A 21,420-nucleotide genomic window follows, 5' to 3' on the forward strand; every position below is an offset into this window, starting at 1 on the left:
AAAAAAAAAAAAAAAAGGCAGAAACAAAGGCAAGCAGATGGCTAAAGATGAAGGTCACATCAGATTGAGAAGTTTGTCAAAATGTGATGACATAGGTAATCTGTAAACTGTTATTGCACCTAGCTGGAGGTGCTGAAAAACATTTTGAAATTACAAAAAACACTGGAGTCACCAGCACACAGGCAGGAATGATAGCCTGGAGTGGTTCTGCTCTATGGATGAATGCCAGATGTGGAAAGCGACATATCTGGAATTAATGATATTAAACATGCTTTTCTTTTATGCTCAATAATAACTCTATTATGATTGATACAAACCGCAGACACTTTATCTAGTACAAATGGAATCGTCTGTCATTGACTATATTAAATCATCAATTTCTGCATGATGAGGATCGTTTAGGGTAACTAATCATCTGTCTCGTTCTGAAGTCTTTAAGGCTGATCAGATAACGTTTTGAATACTGCCTGAGCAACCATGACAATCTAACCCTTCCATGTAAGGATTGAGAGGGGCCCATTATGCCGTCAAAGCCTGTGGAAATATCACAGCTCTTTCTCTACATAATACCCTGCTGTAAATAAATCACTCTCCACCGCAAACTTTATTGATCACAAGCACTTCCATGCTTGTGTCTAGTGAAGTCTCTACAGAATAAAATGCTGCTTTATATTTTGTCTTGTCAAAATATTAAACGGCTCTGTCAAGCGGAGTCAGGCTAGCAGTGATGGTGTAATTCTGCTGTAGCCCTTCTCATTCCCTCTTTCTATCTCAGCTGCCAAGCTTACAAAGCAGGATTTTTTTTTTATAAACTTTCCAATTATAGTCTCGTAAGATTATGAAGCCTTAAGATAAAGTGTCCTAATTTAGAGTGGTAGAGTACTGAACCACTAGACGAGAGCCTGCTAGATAAAACATTTCTCACAAGGAAAAGATAACCTAGCTTATTTATATACACAACATTAATGGGCAATAGGAGATAGCCTAGAATATCTCTATTATTTTAGCAAGATAGATAGGGGGAAAATATTTGAATTAATGTAGGCTCAAAGTGTTTATTATTCACGGACAAAAACTATCCCTTAATTATGAGACAAATGTACCAAAGGAGGAAACTGAGAAACTCTGGGTTAGCACAATGCATTTTCATACCATATCATTAGTTTGTAATTCTGCAAATATGATAATGTGTTTGTGGTGATACACAAGCCCCAGCATTGTTGAAGGGGGAGAAGGCGGCTGTCTGTAGCGCAGAGCATAGCGTGTTTGCCATCGGATCTTCTCGCTGTGACACGCAGCCACGTAGAGCCGAACGCTGCCCATTTTTAACATCCTGGGACTCTACTGGGAGCAAACCTGGGCTCTTGCAGAGCTGTGCCGAGTGCAGGACAGGCTGTAAGGAGGTCTAGGGCCATCCTCAGGTGGAAGTTGGAGCGCTTTCAGGGCTGCTCTAATTTGTAATAATATTCACCATCTCCGGGTTGCAGCAGCTTCAGCTCTGTCATGCATTCCCATGTGCTTCTTACTGCAGGAAAAGCAGAATAAGAGCCAAGAGTGGTGGCGTGAAGCTCTAACCTATGCTCAAAATAAGGCTGAAACACAGAAATAGGGAGCTGACACTGACTTCCTGACTTCTTGGCTTCTCTGGGAATCAGGGAAAAAATGGTTTCAAAAATCACCATGTTTTATTCCCTTCCCTATTTGATTTTCATGCAGGCAGAGTTTCTGCTCGGGAAGTATAAATGCAGAGTTCACAGTCAACGTTATTTCTTTAGGTCTTTTTTTGTGACAAATCAAAATCCGTATTAGGTGAAAGAGAGAGCTGCAGAGAGACCATCCACAGAGGAGGATGGGCAATTGCGAAAAGAGGTCGAGAGCAGAATAGGAAAGAAGGAGAGGCAGAGCTGAAGGTCAGGAAGAGGACAGAGGCCATGAGTAGGAGGTGGACCCACTCATCCCATACGTGAGCTCCTTTCACGGAGGCAGCAGGGAGTAATCTCACTGAAAAGCACCTACCGCAATAAAGTCCTGACTCTGCTTGTGCCTTATAGACACAACTGAAACGGAGATCTTCAGTCTCAAAAAGAAAGCAGGCAAGTGAAGCTACTGATGCGATGGGCACTTGACAGGGTGAGCTCATGAGTAGGAGAGGGCTTTTTGGCCTCATGAGCAGCATGTGCGTCATTGGGTTCCCCAGCCTGCACATCCGATCGCTCCCAACAAGACCTTCATGTGATTATGATCAGAGAAATTTACTTTTAAATTGATCTTAGCCAATAGGTATTCCAGCAACCCAATTGCCTTGGGCAGTATCTGAGTCAAGGTGCCCTGCACGATTTTTCGAATGTCCTAAAATATCTCCATTCTGCTTAACCCTACTCTTCCCAGCCTACAGTTTTTGCCATCTGAAATGATCTCGTATGAGATTTCAGTGACTTGACCTCATCTTTTCCTTCTTTTTATTACAGGTACTGTTTTCCAATTGAGGGAAAAAGTCACAAGATTCCTACACCTGTAATAGCAATAATTAATGACAGAAACACTGGTTATGAAGAAACAGTTGCTTATTGAAAGCATTTGTTAAATCTTTTTGAATAACAAAAAATCTTTCTAAAAATTAAAGTTTTTTAATGAAACACAAATAGAGTGAGCTGTAAAAGTCAGTAATTTCCTCATTAGTAACTGTTATCGGTCTTAACTAAAGGAATAAAAGCAAAGGGGATCAGTAGCTGAAATCTCTACCTGCTCCTTGTGCTTTGATCTTCTAAAGAAATAGCATTTTTCCTTCTTTAAGGCTTTTGTCCTTAGAAGCCAAAAGGTTCTGCCACTTATCTCTTCACTGAAGGTGTTTGTATAGTTTTTTTATTGCTTTCAAAACTCCTTCATTTTGCTTTTTTTGGTCAATATCAAGGATTTTTTTTTTCCTCTTAATGTAGAGCTTCATTAAGGAACTTATGGGAGGAAAAAAGATCCTAGTTGATACAGCATCCAAAGCGCAGTGAGATTAATCTAATGCCTTCTCCTTTCTTGCTGCAACAGCAATTCTCCCAAGCACGTGATCCTAGTTGAGCGAAAATGTCAAAAACCAACCAAACAAAACCCCTAAACAACCAAGCTTCTTCAATGGACCTGCAAGATTCAGCAAATACTCAGCCTTCAGGTAAGAAATGAAATGCTAGATCACTCATTCCTGTATGTTTTATCTTCATATTTGTTACATTTATGTTCTTAAAAACTGTGGTCTTTTGGAACATCCTTGTTATTGCTCTCTGGCCTCTATATTAGGTTTTGAGCCAACTACAGTCTTTCTGTGAATTTTCTCTTGAGGCTGATTTAGAAAAGGAGGGACTTGAAAATCAGAATAGGTGGAAGTTATGGAGAAAGAGAACAATAGACATTACTATTAGCCATAACTAATATAGAAGTTTATTTGTTTTCAGATAGTCTGATATTTTTCTAGGTCAGAGCTATGAATGCATAACGAGGGACATAATAAGAAAATTATAGCAGCATTTTCAATGTGTGAAAAATGATATATTTTTATATATATATATAAAAATCAAGGATAAGCTCTAGAGTCATTTCATAAAATGCAAACAGAAGTTTTTTTTTCTTTATGCAAAATGAGTCAGTGTAGTAAAAAAACTGTGTGACCATCTTCAAGTTTGAACTAAGCTGTATTGCTCTGAGAGATGGGAAAGGGGAAAAAAAAGAAAAAAAATTAAAAAGAAAGAAAGAGAAAGGCATAGCTCAAACCAGGTAATGATTAGTGACAAGATCATTCTTAGCTACACCAGAGATTACTCTGATCTCAAAGGAGATGTTTTCATGGCTGAACCTTTTTAGCATCAACCTCCTTGAATAAGACAAACAGCTACTTTGCTTAAAACATGCTTTCATGGAGCAGTCTGAGAGCCTTCAGCTTTTCATTGCTTTTGTGTGCATGGTTAGTAGCAGGAGGGAGGGAGGGGGAGAGAGAGAGAGAGAGAGAGAGAGAACAGATCCCCCAAGAGTGGTGTGGTTTGGTCAAAAGCGCTAAACCTTGAAAATCTTTGCATACTAACATCTGAAACAGGTGGTTCTCGGGCTCATTTTGTGAGCATAAGTTGCTGTGTGTCGACCTTATGCTCCTGAGCCTTCTCAGATGTGTAGCCAGGAGGGAGCCGTCTGGCTGTGTGTGATTTTTATATATCTTTCAGCTAAATCAGAGGTCCTAATGCAAAATGCACTCAGGGACAGCAGGGGGAATTGTGACATTCCCTATAGGACTTTTCAGCCATAAACCAATAAATGGATTATACTGATCTGTGTAGTTTTTTCATCTGTGACTGTTAAAATGTGGGTAAAGTCTTCATTTTAATATTTAATAATAATCTGCATTTAATCAGCAATCCAAGTATAATTCACTGGAAATCTCATAGCATAATGTGAATGAGTTCTTCAATGCTGCTTGCTAAGGACTGGGAACAAGCGGGTATCTAAAAGAAGAAAATGGATTGCACATCACCTTAGTACAAAAAAATGGAGCTATAAACAGAGAGGGGGACAAGTAGAAATAGCAGCAGTGAGTAGAAATAGCAATAGCAACATGGGAACACAAGCAAAGAGAAATGGCCTATATGGAGCAGTGAGAATCAGCACGGTTCCCTGATGCTGCTCACCTTGCTGTGGATCCATCCAGGTGGATGCTCATACTTGGCCATGGATATGTTTGATCAAGGATGCCTGTTTGGGATATGTGGCCAGGCAGAAACAGTAAGAGCTTCCTTTATGAACCTGTGCATGTTTAAAGGAGTTCTGACTATGCAAAATTGCATTTTCCTTCACAGTATTTTTATCTGCTGTTTTTTACCAGTAAACACCGCAGATTTTTTTTCTACTGTATCCTTTCAGTTTGTTTTGTGTCTTTGGAAATGCTTTGCATTCAGAAAACCACAACTACTACAACAAATTACTTTAACATTGAAAATGGGTTGTTTTAAACACCGGCTTTCATGAGTTTAGAAGCTATGATTTCTCAAAATAATATTAACTCGTTCACAGCTGGAAAAACACAAATGCACAAAATTAAATAGCTTGTAGAGAATAAGTGGCCATGAATTCATGGTTCTGCTTCAATAGTACATTTATGTCTCACATTGACTCAGAAGACCTGTAGGCAAAATTTGGCCTGTTATCTGAGAAAGTGGAAGTAGACAATTTATTGCAGTTAGATCCTCAAAAACAGATCCACAATTATCAAATAACAGAATCTGTTAGTTCTGCTGCCTTCAGTAAAATAACAGATCTCCATGGAAATAGGGTTACAGGGGAAACCGTATTAGATTAGGGTCCATCTAGCTCAATTTCCTGTCTCTAACAGTAGCCAATACTTCAGAGGGGGGTGACAGAAATGGAGTCCTAAATGTATGTGTGTTTAAATATATAGAATCTAGCTATAAAAACCTTGCTTTTTTCCCGCTTCCTTCTCCCATTCACTTTCCTCTTGAATATGTCTTGCCCTTTTCTCTCCTGAGCTGTGATGTTTTCTGAATTTGGGGTTTAATTGAGGAAGTTGCTGAATGCTTGAACTCTATCCAGAATTATATGGGACTGGCAATAACTAGATCTTGAAAGAAAAAAAAATGGTAGTTCTCAAAGTGTCATTTTTGGGGAGCTTTATATTTAGCTGCTCATCTGGAGTGCCCTTGTGGCTAGAATACCCGACATACACCCATAGTGTTGCTATTGCAGCTCTATAGACCAGCACCGAATAACATCTCACAAGAACATCCTTTGCAAATAGAGTCACAAATCTTTTTACAAAGTAAACCCATGACCCAAATAATGTGATATTCTAGAGAGCAGATAGGTGCTATCCACCCTGGGTATGGAAGACTATGCAACATGTCCGGGATGTGTCAGTCTAATGCTGCCTCATGAGCCAGGCCTCAAGCACTGCAGAAAGAAAAACAAATATAATATAGGTATGAACATAAGTCCCTTTTATAGCCAGGCGCTGGTCCTCATTTGTGACTGATGGTCATGAACTAGCCAGTACGAGTTGCTTATGAGAAGGTGACTATCCACAAATGCTGCTTGCCTTGTCATTGTACCACATTAAGTGAACCAAAAACTCCCACTGCTTGGTGATCCTGGGAAAGCCTACTTCTTTCCCGCCAGGATGTGTGCTTTGTATTATGGAACAAGTTGTATTAGATTTTTGCCTGAATATTTTACTAAAGATATGGTATGTTTTACCAAGATTTTTTTTCTTTGTAGAAAACCATGTGAAACACAGACTCTGGCCCAACCTTTGGATATCTGTAATATGAAGGAGAAGAGAGAGAGAACAAAAAAAAAAATGAATCTTAGGGCACCCTTTCCCTTTTAGGATTTTCCTTTCCTCTTCCTTTTTTTTTTTTTTTTTTTTTTTTTTTTTTTCTCAAGGGCTCATATGACATACATTTGAACCAAAGTCATACGCAAGAGTTGCCCTCTGTGCTTGCATTGCTGCCTCCTTGACCCAGTGGTTTAATACAGAGCACCGAGACCACGATGCACATACTGGGAGCGCTAGTGCACCTTCCTTGCCCAAGCAGCGTACTGATTAATTGTACGCCACAGGACATCTCATTCGCTGCCAAAAAGTGTTGTTGGAGTAGCTATAAAACAGTAAGTTGAAGAGTTAGTGACAAATCAGTATTACCTTCTGGGCTCAGACTGAGGAGAAAGGGCAGCCCCTTATGGATTTTGTTTTGTTCCCCTAAATAAAACCACTAGAAACAAAAGGGCAAGGTGTTGTCTTATCAAAGTATGCTTCTTTCTTGATAAATAATAAATTAATGCCATCTATAGCTAATGATTTAAAGGTAAGTCATTAAAGAAACAAATTATAATTCTAGGCTTCCAAAGTCTTATTAGGATTATAATGAATTAAAACATAATAAAAAATAACCTGATTAAGGCTATTAAGGAGTTATTACTTCTTTAAGCCAGACCTCTCTTGAAAAAGGCTCACAAAAAGAGGAATGTCTGTCAGCTGAGAAGTTTACAGTTTGGGTAAAAGCCGCAATACTTTCACACCAAAGGATAAGAGAAAGATTTACTGACACCAAATGTGTTGAGAAGTCCTTTTTTTTCATTTTTCATTTTTTCCTGCCTACCTCAGGCTTGAGATTGCCCAGTTTATCAATGAAATAGGGAAAAATTGTTAAGATTTATTGATTTCTTCAGGTGTGTGAATATTAGCAGGTGTTTGTCATGGAGGCTATTAGCACATAGGCAATCAGGGGATTTTTAATTGAGAATCAGGAAGCTGATTATTGTTTGCTGGGCTTCTCTAGGTGCGTTGTATCTTGCTGAAGCAATGGCAAATTCATGTGAGAGTCCACAAAACCAGTGCATACAGCGAGCCCATATCCTCTTGCAAGCCTTGTACCTCATTCATTTATCAGAGCTTGTCAAGTGAGCTAAGTTAACCCAGTCCTGCAGCAGTTTCCAGGAGGCTACAACCGTGTGAACCTGGAACTTTGCTGACAGGAAGTTGCTCTTACGGAGGCTTGTGCTGCTCCAGCTGCTGTGCCCTGGCTGGGAGCCGGGCAGGTCTGCGCTTGCCTGCTTTTATAATGAAGACCCCATTGGCAGGACCTCCACGGGTTGAGGTAAGGTGTTTTTCTTTTTTTTTTTCCATCTAAAGCTTTACAAGGTTTTGTAAGAAAGCTAAGATTTTCAGCGTGTGTTTTGGCTGGTGCCATGATGCATGGTGACGTCAATGCTCAGCTCCAGGGATGTTCTTGAAATATTTTCAGTGGGTGATTAGCTCCTTTCCATTTAAATATATCTCTGATAAAATATTGGAAAACTTAGATGTTTACTAGACATCCCTAATCCTGTCCTTTTCTGCTTGTATGTTTTTGCATTTCCTATTGTAGGCCACCAACGAGGCATGCAGATGGTTTCTTGGATCACCCCACGGTCCCTTGGGGGAAGGGGTGCAAACATAAACTGGGCTGTTCTTTGGCATCACTTTGTGGCTGGTCAGCACTGTGGCTGTTCTCCCTCCCCAGGCCTTATAGCTGTGCCTGGCAAGGCTTGCCAAAGCTGAAACGTGAGCACAGATTGTACCTCTTCCTCGACACCTGCTGCGTTGTTTCCAGCTGGAATATCAGCCTATATTTCGAAACACTTTTGATGTCGCTTTTTAAATATGCTTCCAAATGTCTAACTGCCCTTTGCTAGCAGTAGTAGTGTGAGATAGATAAGTAGGAGATAGAACCTGTAGCAGAAGAGACGACCAGTGCATCCAACTTAAAAGCAATATCTCATACCTTATGCACTGTAAGTAAATCATTCATAAATATGTTTGACCAGGTGTGCAACATCTCATGGGAAGGAAAGAGAACCTACCTTTTGACTCCCATAGACTCTCATTTTATGCCCTAATGCACGAGGGCATAAAAAGCTTCACTGCTATTGCCTAAAGAACCCCCCCCCCCCTTTTTTTTTCCCTCCCCTCTCTCCACCGTTTCCTATCTTAATCAATCAAAATCAAATATCCTCTGGGTGCCCCAAAGCTGAAGGGTGCACTAACTTACCTATCCCTGGTTCAGGTGTTGTGTGCGTGTTCTGTGTAATTGCAGTGTTTCAGCCTGTTTATTGAAACACTGCGTGCTTTTATCTCCTGAGGGCAGCATGCAGGAATGCCACACGTATGCTTTAGACATAGATACCAAAAAGACTCAGAAATGCCAAAGATGAGAGCATGCTTTCTTGTAAGCATGACAGTAACAAGTTGCAAAACTTCTTCATCTTTAGCTCTCAACGGTCGCATGCTGCTTGAGCTATAGGAAAGGCTGAGCAAGGGTAGGGAGCCCTGGCGCTCCAGCTGTGCCCCTGTAACTCAGATATTTACAGCTGAGATAACTAGTCCTCTCTGCTGTTGTGTTTCAGTAAAAACGGTCGCCGTAGCTGCTGTCAAGGTATCACATGTGACTGCTTTGGACTGATTACAGCGTGTTTTATTTTAGTAGCGTTAGGCATATGAGTTTCTAACCTGAACCATATAATTTGTAGTTCTCATAATAAATTAGGCTTATTAAACTAAGCATTAAAATATCTATCTCATGTGAAACTTATTCACAGGCTTCCATGTAATATTTTTTTGACAATTAACCTGGAAGTGTTGTTGGCCTAAGTTGCACTGGGACTGATGTGAGCTCCCCTTCTTATGGGGCAAATCTCCAGTGTGTGCCTATGTGCCCACGAGGGATGTGAATACAGGGGTAAAGCAGAAACGCCTTGCGCAGGAGCTCGGCAGTGCTGGGCTGGCGTGGACAGAGAGGGGCCCCACTCACACCGTGTCTGAGGCTGTCGGTCTTTGTCTCCCCTTTGCTAAGGGCTCGTGCCTCTGGGGTCCTCGGCGTTTCTGGAGCAGAGCGTGTTTAGCTCTGAACAGGTTGGTCAGGATGTTTCTAGTGGGTGGAGCTGCCCCCTTGCTCCAGTGGCAGCCGCTCACTGAGGTGACATCCTGTGTGTGGACAGGGAAGTCCTGCAGTTTGGGCTTAACAGCCTGCATCACGTGTGAAGAAAAGAGGTTTCTATAAGAGAAGTGGACATAGGTGGATACCATACGTAGCTTTTGGTAATCAGCCCTCAGGTCCACAGAGCCAGAACTGCACGTTCACAGTAGTGATGAATTGGAGAGGTCCTACTGGTTTTGTTTTACAAAAACCTCACAAAAACAACTGTTTGAGCGAGCCTTAGACATAGAGTAGTATTAAATAACCCCTTATCGCAGCCCAGTTGTTATACCTTAGTACCATACTATAAAAATTCTTATTAAGAATATTTGAAAGCCTGAGAAGGCCTGCTCATGTAGGAATGAAATTGAAACAAAAAAGCTGAAAGATTTGGTATAGGACAATGCCAAATCACCTTAATTCTAATATCCATGGGGCACAGATTGTTCATTTCATTTTGCTTGTACTGCATGTACATAATGTCTTTGCTAGGGTGACCAATAAGGTCGTCTGTTTGTTTTTTCAGTTTGTATTTTGTGCTGAGACCTGAATTGAAACCATTGGCTTGTTTCACTTAGGCCAGCAAAGATGTTAACTGCCCTTTTTTTTTTTTTTTTTTTTTTTTTAAACAGCGTAGACTGGACATCTGAGACTTGGACTGAGATGTTGTTGAAAATACAGAATGTCCCATTAAATGTAGTCACTATCAATAGAAAGGCAAATGTTAAAGCTGTGTGTGTAATTACTGTTATTATTATTATTATTATTATTATTTTAAAGGCTTTGGAACCATCCCTAGAAATTCCAACTAAGTACATTTTTTAAACTAAAATTAGGATTGGAGAAAAATGAGACTGATATTAATGTTATATAACAGTGACATAACAAAATGGGATAAGGTGACATGACATAAAAGAAACCCATTATTTTCTAATCTGCTAGAACTTGTTGAGTACGTCAGCCAAACAATAAATGCAAGAGAATCAGAATCTGTATTTTAACCAAACTTCTAGGGGGAAAAAAGTATGTTGCTAGTAAATACCCACAGGAGGAGGACACAACACAGAATTAGAAACCCTTTAAGTGAAGGAGAATGTTGAAGAGAAAAAGACATTATGAGCCTGTAGTTAATGTGTGCGTGTGTGTGTGTGTGTCTGTGTATTTCCAGATTTCAAAAGAGGGCTAGATATTCTTTTCCCCTAGATTTTAGGTATGAAAAATGCATAAGGTATTTATAAGTGGAAATTATACTAATAGACAATATTTTAAAATATTCAAGATTGGAAAGAACAATAGGAAAATTTCAATAAAAAATAGCACATTTATTTGAATAGTCAGGATAATACCTCAGTGTTGATAAATATAATATAAGAAGGAATAATTTGAGCTACTCAAATACTTTGCTGTTGTCACTCCCGATAATACCTGTGCCTTGTGCTGGGTGGTTCAATGAAACTCCCTGCTTTAGATGGAGTTTGGGTCAAAAAAGCAAACAAACTGCTAGGATGAAAAAGAGCTGAGACAAAAATAATACCAAAAAATTATGTCATTAAATAAATTAGTGGTATGTTCTGACCTGGAGTATTACATTCATTTCTGGTTATCCTATGTGTAGCAGAAGGCGATGATGAAGCACGGAGATGAACTATAAAAATAATTAGATGCATGAAAAGGCTTTTGTTTCAGTAGCGCTTGAAACATTTTAAATTATTTCCTTGAGAAAGAAGATGACTAAGAAGGGCTGCTAACAATAACAAGTAAAGACAGTAAACATGCTGTACATAGGAAGTATTTATTTAGAAAAGTAACAAGTTAAAAATGACTGAAATGAAACTATTCATTTTTGCAATATGTAATTCTCCTCTGATGTTACTTGGTGGCCAAGATTTCAGCAGAATGCAAACTTCAGTTCAACTTGTATTTAAACAAACAGATCATCTTGTTATACATTACATAATAGTTGAAAGATTTTTAGAAAGATTTTTAGACTTCCATGTACATGGCCATAAGGAAATTCTAAATGAGACAGTAAAGAAAAAACCCTTTTGCACAGAGAGATTATTTCAGAAATGCTTACTACAAAGTTTCTGCTACCTTCTGCTGCAACGCATCTAGTACAGGCCCCTGTCAGAGGGGATGTGTGAGGAGATGGACCACTGCTCTGATCCAGTGTGTCAATTCCTATGTTGAATCAATGATATAGAGATGAAAGGTTCAATATCCCATTATCAGACTCTTGAACCATCCAATTCTTTTCCTCTTCCCTGTTCTGCTATTGATTAAATTAAATGCACCAAGGTAAATGGGGACAGGAAAGAAATTCCTTATCTTAGCACAGCTCTTTGTCTATGTGCTTTAACCTGCATTATAAGGAGGCAGGAACTACTGCTCCAAACTACAGGAACAATCTGTAAACGGGATTTATTCACAACAGCTTACCCATGCAAAGGGGTCACTACTTGGTTATTATTTTTAATGCTATTAAACTTTTTGTTATTTTTGGACATATGAGTATGCATTTGCTGCTCATTACATGCAACAGTTCTGGGGCAAAGCTAGGTACAAAGAGACTGTGAAGGACAAGCCCCCACCATTCATCTGTACACATGTACCATGCCGACTGCTGTATGTTGTGGAAAGATTCTCTGTAGATTCAGCAATCTGAGGAAATAATGAGCTTAAAGCAGTGGAACCTCTGAAAACAGTTGGCAGTTAGATAATGATGGATATGCTACAGAATCCAGGGATCTTGGTGGTGGAGGATGAATGATGCATATAATGAAAAGAAGGCTAAAGCTGATCACCTTCCCTGTTAGTATAAACACGTAAAATGCAATTCAGTGTGATGATGGTGGTGGTGCATTGCATAATAAATTGTGTCTGGATCATAAAGGCAATTTTTTATGATAGAAAAGTTTAATAGAAAATGTATGTAAATGAGTGTAACTTGCCAATTGATGCTTTTTGACCAGAGTGTTAGAGGAGAAAATAATTTCTTCTCTAGCACATTTGCAAGTTGAGCTGGAAAATGTGGTGCCGTTCTGCTTTTCCAATTTTACTCACATTTGCAGATGCAGAGGAATAATAGATTAGCTAAGAGCAGGACTTCATTGCTGTGAAAGTGCAGAGCCTTGTGCACTGAGTTTGGAAGTGCTATGGGCAAAAGTCAGGGGTGAGGAAAATAGTGTCATGGTCATGTGAGTGGCTGATTAAGAGGAGATGCTGATTAGATTTCCAAAGACTTTTGTGGGCTTGGGACTGGAGCTGGTGGCTGGAGCTCCACTGGAGGCACAAAGAGCTGGAGAAGCCAAGTGCTGAGTGGTAGTAGAGTGAAGGAGGAAGGGAAGACTCTCGCAGCTCCCTGTCTGGAGGGTGCTGTATAAAACATGCATGTGGAGCACATAATTGTCAGAAAGGGGAAAAGGCAACTGATGAGAAATCCAAAACCAAGAGATAAAGTAGTTGGGGTTTTCAGGGGATAGGAAAGGACTTTTCCCATGGTGCTGACCATGAATTGAATAAATTGTTTGTGTGTTGAGGAGGTTGAATAATTTGAGTAAAATGCACTATATAATCTTTTTAAAATGAAAAATAAAAAAAACCCCTCTATACCTGTAGGGTTTAAAGAAGGATTATTTTGCCATTCACTCAACAATCACTACAGCTGTGCAATAAGTTGGAACAAAAAAAAAAAAGCGTTCTTTGTTTTTTTCTTTTTGCTGAAAAATGTGGTGGGGAGAGGACTTAGATTTTACTCCAAAAAAGTAAAATTCAATGAAATTTTCTACAAGAATTTCTAAATGAAATTTAAATGTCATGTACAGCCAAAATACTGATAAAAAAGTAAGAAACTGACATTTTGAAACATAGCAGCTTGAATCAATGTTTTGTTTTGACATTTTGATACAAAACGTAGATATTTTTGTGTGACATTTCCAAAGCAAGTTGGGATTTTTTTGGTAACTCTGTCCCTGGAAATGTTTAATGATTCGACAAGCAAATGTCAAACTGTTAGAATTCTCATGCAACATAAATTCCTTTCCTTGATCAGCTCTAATTCACGCCCTCTGAAGAACACTTGAGCCCATCAACATAACAGAAATCCACATTCCTACGCAAGAATCTCCAATTCAAAGTTGAGTTCTCATAGTTTCTAATAATAAACCTTTTGGCAGATTCTATTAAGAAACAGTGGGCGTAATATTTTGTCAGTTAGAGGATTTGTGTGTGTTTTTTCTCTTGCGCTAACATCAAATTAGTGAGAAAAAGCATAAGATTCGTATTTCAAGAGGAATGCAGTAAGTTATTTCTTTAGCTGAAATTGGAAGCAATTTTTTATTTGGTGGCATATTGTGCTTCCCCCATCTAGACACAAGGAAAGAAAAACTAATATAAAATAACTTTACCATTGTTCCAGCTCACTGCGTTTCTAGTTACCCCACAGAAGTTAGAATGTGGAGGCAGTATAAGGCTGTCCTTGGCTCGCAGCAGGTTTGCTCTTACCTTTGTATGTTAAGGGGCATCAAAGCTGGAGCACTGGTTTCCTAGAACTGCGTATTTGCTGCATTTAAAAGGCTGAAAACACAGCAAAACACTGTATTTTTCTAGAGAAGATGGGTGATCCACCTGAAAACTTTGAAAAGTTCTTCCTGGCAGGATTTGGGTAGAAAAGCAACTTGTCTTTTCTAACGAGAACCGAGCCAGACGGGTTCTAGAGGATTCAGCCCTGCAGTGTTCAATCAGGTGTTGACGTTCGGCTCTGATCATTGAACTGGGGCTCTGAATCCCCAGTCCCTCAAACACGGGTAGCAGGATTTAGGAAGGCCACCACTCAAATGAGTGTGATGGATTGAAGTGAGCCACTCTAACGCTGGCAGATTTTCAGGTTTTGATCCCCTTCTTCTGCCCGAGATTCACATAAATGTGTGTCTTGGAGGGGAACAATCCTAACGTGAAAGTTTCCTCAGTGAACAGAAACAAAAATATATCACTTTATTACTTTTCACAGCTTTATTTTCAGGCAATCTTATCCAGAGCTTGAATTCTTGCTCATGTCCACGTCCAAAATATACTTAAAAAAAAAAAAAAATCAACATGAGAGAATTCTAAAGCTGCTAGTAAACAGGAAAAGCCACCCTATCTGTGCTGTGCTGAAAGGGTTAATAACAAAAGTGGGGAAGAAAAGAAAATGCGCCTCTCTATTCTAGAGAGCATACATTTATGCAAAGAGGATGTTTAGCTGGGGGTGAAGAGATGAGGACTTGGCTAGTTATGAACTTGCCGAATAATCATGGGAAAAATGATGAAGTGTTCGTAGTGCTGTAGTAATGACAGACGTAAGGCAAATGTGTTATGATTAGATTAAATTGCAAAGAGAAATGGGTAAATGTTGCTCACAGTGCTGTGCTGCGCGTGTAAACACCGCATCTCTCCCTGGCTGGGGTTGCTGTAAGCAAGCAAGAGTTAAAAATACAAGAGCAATTTTTAGAGGCAACCTCATGACTGGCAATCAGTGCTAATAAGATTCCTTTCCTCTCGCAAGATTCGCAGAAAGCCCTCAATCCATGCCGAGCACATTCAAAGGCAAGGGACTAAGCGCTCCCCTTGCAGGTTCATTATCATTCGCAGGTTATCCCAAGCCAAGTGAATCAGGAAAGCAAATGAATTAGTGAGAATTAAGGAGCCTCTGTGGTCTGAACCCTCTCCAAATCTCAGCTAAGATGAAAGGTAGACGCTGATGTCTCGTGTCCCAGGGTTTGCGGAATTGGAGCCCCAGCGCCGAGCCGCTTCCTCCAGAGCCTCGCGGAAATGTGCAGGCAGTTAATGTTGCCTAACGTCTCCTGACCGTGGGTTCAGCCATGTGGGAAAAGTTTTACGAGGCTGCAAAAACCAACCCCCCTCTCGCTCACAATTAATTACAGGAGAGTTGCTATAGCACCTCGCCGCCAAGGAGGCCGGCGCGGACGCGCTGCCTGCCCCGCGCTCATCAAAGGGAGCCGCGCGGCATCGGCGCACACCGCTGTCAAACGGGCGGGTTAAAACACGGGTCTACAGCACATTGAACCCCTAACGCTACTGCTTCATTGGCAGCAATATCCTAAATGAGGTGATTCGTCCATGCCATGCATCAGGATCGGTAGTGTTTACTCTCCCTATTTTTATTCATCCGGAACGATGTGTGGCTGGCAATCTCTTAAGCGCGTATTTGTTTTTAGTTGTTCCCACACAACGATCTTCTCGGAGAAGCTGTGGACTTAGCGTACAGTGTGTCGGAAAGATTTCAAAGGAAAGCAGTTTGTTTTCATTAAATACTTGTTAGTGCTAATTATGTTTGATCACTGTAAAGAATACAGTTTAATTAAAGAAGCCCGCTAGGAAAAATATTTGATTTTCAAAGGCTAACAGTAGATCTTTGCATTTGTAAGTAGGGGGAAAGATATCAGTTGCAGTGGTGTGCGTATATATATATATGTGTGTGTGTGTGTGTGTAAACAAAGCAATATTGGTTTGGGGAGGCTAGAGCTTTGACAGAAAAAAAATTCTATTCAAAAGAATTTTTGCAGTTCTGAGAGGGGAGTTGTACTAAAACAGCTTCTGTCCTCTCAGATGCTATCTTTATGTGTGTTTCAAATTATTTAACATAAATAATTACCTACAATAAAATAATGTTTGGCAAATGACATTAACCAGTGTTTTCACAGGCCAGGTTGGTATCAACATTTTCATCAGATATGTTTTTCTGCAGTGATTCCTAATGTCATCTATATCATGAATGTGAGAGTTCATAATGAAATTACATGTTTTTCATAATAAATGTATGAGCTTTTTTTTTGCAAATTTTTTCAAGGCTAGTTTAAAGGAAATTAATAGAAAATGAAGGCTGATAACTGTGTGTATATATATATATGTAACTGAAGTCTTGAAATCATGTGCTAGTGTACATAATTGTTCCTTTAAACAATCATTTTGGAACAAAAATCTAGTTTTTACTTGCCCTCTTCATATAATTCCTGACTCATGACCTCTTATCTACCATTCATGCTAGATGTGCACAATTGTATCTCATTTATAATAATCGTGATCTTTACAGAGAGATCGATTAAAATATTATGGATCTTTTAAAATCGGAATGCATATCAAAAGAAGCCTCACTTATAAAGCAAAAGATTGGCTGTTGAAGAGACTTCTCTGTGTGAATAAAATGTTGTAAAATCTCCTGATATTCAAAGGCAATTAATCATTAAAGAGAAAAATATTAATAAGTTTTTAGCACAATTGAAAATGCTGTTAGTGGCTCTGGAATACCCTACACTGCATGTACCATTTAACATGCTTAGCAAACTGAGACCTTGTCCTAAAATGTCTGGATTTTCTTGAAAATAACTACCTGAGAAATAATGTGTGGCTTAAATAATACTGTTTAGAGAATCATTTTCATATGAACACTGTTGCTTATAAAAAGTATTATAAAAACTGATCGATATTTTAACCCCTTATCTCCTTTCATATACATATATATATATTTTAAAAGCTTATTATTTAATCTTCTATTTAAACTAAATTTGAAAAAATATCTATCTAAAGCAGGAAATCTAAACAATCTTTTCCTTATACTTATTCAAATAACTATGTCTTTTTTTCTTGGTTTCACAAGTCCCAGTCACTACATTCTCTGAAAGAAAATGCTCTGCGACTTAAAGGAAAGGTAAGGAGTACTGCAGTATCATGTTAAAATTCAAAAAATCTCATTTTTAATTCTGTAACATTGCAGTGTTATTGTTTTCCCAGCATCTCTTTTTATTTGCATCAAGCATTATGAATTTCTACACAGAATGCATTTATGTTTTTATAAACCAAATGGAAGAAATATTTCGACTGATATAATTCTCCCTACTTTCTTCCTAAACTCCTTTATTGTAAAGTATTCATTAATTGCATTTTAATGCAATTTTTATTGTTCTATTTTTGATCATTTCTCCAATGTTAGCTTATATTCTTTTCAGATCAATTTTATGTTATCAAAAGAATTAAAGACAGCAGATGCAGATAAAAAAAAAATCCTTCTCAAAAAGGTTTTAGCATACAATAGAGGGAAAAAATACAAAAACAATTAGAGAAATTTAGCAGCCCTTATCAGCCTAGAAAGAACTGTACACTACCATCAAGTGTGTGTGTGTGTATGAAGAGCTTCATAACACAAATATTATTTAAAATGGTGTGGATGTGTGGCAGCCTGCAGCAACAGCAGCAGCAGCCAGTCCCGCATTAGCAAAGCAGCAGGCCCTGCCCTTGTGCTGGCCACAAATGACCAGTGAAATCCCAGAGGCATCTTGAATTTCTGCATTCTCATTTCATCAGCTGCAAAATATCTGTCACTCACGTCCCACACTGGGCGAAGTGACACCTGCCAGTCTCGAGAACAAGGACAAATTAATGTTCCTCCACGGAGTGCATCTCCGGAATGAGTAGCCAGCAGTGGGGTGAGCAATCAACAGCTCGAGTACATTGTTAAAGTTTGCAATATATTTCTGGGGTTTCCTTTCAGCTGAGCTAATTTGCAGCAGCTGTTGCCATTTTATGTTGTTATTGAGCATGTGCTCGAACGATTTACCTCCTAATGAATCTTTTAAAAATATTTGCAAAATATGTGCAAAATTGTATTACTGAGGCTTCACAAAACTGCCAAGCGACACAGCTTGATTTAAAACAATACGTGGGGAGGGTGGCTCTGTGGCTGCCTGAGGAAAGTACAATGCGGGCACTCCTCCTGTCTGCTCCTTCCTACTGGAAAGTGTTCAGAAATGTTTTGGATACTAGATACTATATCTTAAACCCCAAATAACAAAAAAGCATTTCTGATGTCTGTCATCATGTCACATCATGTTATGCGATATTATATCTGCTCGTGATGAGATGCAATGTGACAGGATGTAATGCAATGTAACGTATCAAAAAATGTAAATAATCCACTTTTGGGGATTAGATATCTGCTGTCAATTCCTATAGCAGGAATCTGAACGGAATTTATTGAGGCGGATGGAAGCTCAGCAAATGCCAAAGTGTCCATGGTGTTTGCAAACCAACACACATCACAGTTCGCTGCCTCTCCCAATTATTTTTGGATAGTTTGGCACATACAGGGCTGTATTACAATGTTAAATAAAAGTTCTTGCGGTGTACAGTTCTGTGACTAAATCGTTTTGTTAAATAGAACAGGAGTTGTTGCGGTCCTGGTTCGCCTCTTGCTGAAGGGCCCTTTGCATGTTTCCAAACGGCTCTTCAGGAAAAGCTACAACATTCATGTGAGAAAGTGTAGTTCGGGTACTGTGAACACAAAATTCAGTGTGTGCAGGATGTTAAGAGGAAAAAAAGGAAAGATGTTCTGGGCCAAGCGCTTGCTGCTCAAGGTGCAGTGCGGCCTCCCCAGCCTTTACAAGGTTGATGGCTTTCTTGCAGCTTGGTTATCCCCTGTCTATGTTGCCAAAGAGAACCTTGTGGGAATGAGGAGTTTTTCCTTAGTATTGTCTCTGTCGGTACGTTATTGATCTGAGCATGTAGATCCTGGAGGGATGCAGAGACCTGCTCTCCTGGGGAAGCTCAAGGCAATTTCCCTGGCAGTGCTGGAGGACGGGAGACGCACGACTAACGCAATGAGGCCAGAGGCACTGTTCCCTTGCAAGGTGTGTGGCAGCGGTGGCCCTGGTTGGTGCTGCAGGATGGTGCTCACAGTCTTGGCTAATCTTGCCTGTCTTGTGTGGGGACGAGCTCCACATGCAGGGCGAGGGCTTTCTGGGTGCTGTGCCCTGCTGTCTCCTGAAAGGAAAGGGACTTGGGTTGACTTTACACCCAAGGTTGAGGGAAAGGAGTTTATTGCAGGGCCAAGACGGGGATTAAGCTGTCAGCTCCCATGTCCTCTCCATTGCCAGGAGCGGTGCCTGGTGTCCTGCTGGAGAGCCATGGCACGGGAGCCCCTGCTCTCCTGCCCCTCCTCTGCAGCAGCTGCCCCCATCCAGCCCAGCATTGACCCATTTGCCCATTTTATGCACAAGTCAAAATCCGAGCTGATGTGTTTCACTTGTAATTAAGTGTTAATGAGTGTTTTGGAACTTGTGTTTTATTTTGTTTTGGCAGCAGACAAAAAGCCATGTTGCATGAAACCTCATCTCTGGTCCCGGAATTCTGCAAAATCCCTCCTGGCTGCGACGGCTGCTTCACCCGCGTGGGAGCTCCACTGCCCGTGAGTGAGCAGCACCGTGAGCATCTTGTTTATTCAGGACACTCTAAGCGGGGGTAGATAACGTGATGCTTATAAAGCCTAGCACTGTATGTGCTGGAAGATTGCCCGCCTTGCTAGCCCTGACGCGGCCGTAGCCGGGTGAGTGATGATGAGGAGTTGTTGTAAATTTTGCCCAGTGCAGACAGGGCTTAAAAGGTAAGTGGGCAACCCCCCGGCTGCAAGCACGTGCCTAGGAACCGAACCTTTTATTTGCTGTCATAGTGATGACTTTTAATTGTCCCAATAAACAAGCTTTTTAAAAGCTTCTAAAATGTTCTGTAATAACACACTTTGGTCTTTAGCCATAGAAATGCAGAAATAATTAGAAGTGCCATTGTGTACAGTGCCTTCTGGACTGGGCTGAAGGTGAAGGAGAAAGTATCATGCTATCCTTGTCAGCTGCAAGGGTAATTACTGCTGGCTGAAATTACTCAACATTTGTTTATAAGCTCCCCAGAGCATGCTGTAAATAGATTGTCTGTTATAGTCCAATCACATTAAAACGCTGCTCCTTGCAAACTGCTACCTCCTGTTTTCTGTAAGCCAGACAGAGAAAGCCTGCTGCTCACTTATTGAGCACCCAGCACCGAGGAGCTGTGCTTAATGTGATTGTTTTCATTAGCTCTTCTCTGTCCGATAGCACGTTTATAGTTTTCAGGGCTTTAGGACTGGCACGTTGATTCCCTTTCATTTTCTGCAGTGAGAGAGAATATCTTTATTACTGGAGGGCATATACAACAGTTGATGGGAATTTTGGAGCAGCAAAAGCACAGGAATAGCTGTGGAGGCTTGTTCTCCTCTTGGGCAATAGGGTTTTTCTGGCTGCCTTTTAAATGCTTCTGTATCAGTTCCAGTTGTGGTCACATTGCCTAAATTGTCCTTTGAAGGATGAGAAGTATTTTCATAAAAGGTTAGAAAGAACGTATTTTTCTTAGCACTGAATTTCACGATAGAGCATTGTCCTGTCCATTATGACCCGAGTTGTATGAAATAGTGATGCAGCCACAGCCTGTCTCTTTGATTTGCTCTCAGCATGATTTACCACATCGTATCACAACAGCCCAGATATTTCCAATAAATACGGGACCAAATTCGTCGCTGACATATGCAGACACAATTCTACTGCTGTCGATAGAGTTGCATTTGCTCCCACCAAGGTGAACCTCGACACTGAACTGAAGATTTAGAGGAAAGAAACGGACTTTTGCAAAACAAACAAAAATACACTGTGTTTTGTGTGTGGGGGGGAAAGCCTGTACAGATCTCTTACCAAGTATCAGGCGCAGAAATTTGTAACCCCTGTTTCATGAGAAATTCATGAGATCACACACAAAGGGTATTACAACAGGACTCATTTTTATTTACCACTGATTATTCTCCCAAATAAGTCCTGATTATAAACAGACCAAAGTGTGGCCCCATCATACCATATTTGCCTGAAAAAGCTCGGACAGTAGCCTTGCACATTCCCATAGCTGGAAAAAAGATCTAGACATTAGCAAAATTTAATCAGATTTTCTTAAACACAAACACCTACCTTGGCATAAATTCTTACTGAGGACACTGCAGCTATGACAATTTACACCAGCTATTGAGCTTCCCTGGAAATAATACAACAAAGCAGCAATGTTAGTGACCAGTAGA

The sequence above is a fragment of the Nothoprocta perdicaria genome, unplaced genomic scaffold (assembly GCF_003342845.1).
Source record: "Nothoprocta perdicaria isolate Ctin4 unplaced genomic scaffold, notPer1 scaffold_0, whole genome shotgun sequence".
Classification (NCBI taxonomy): Eukaryota; Metazoa; Chordata; class Aves; order Tinamiformes; family Tinamidae; genus Nothoprocta; species Nothoprocta perdicaria.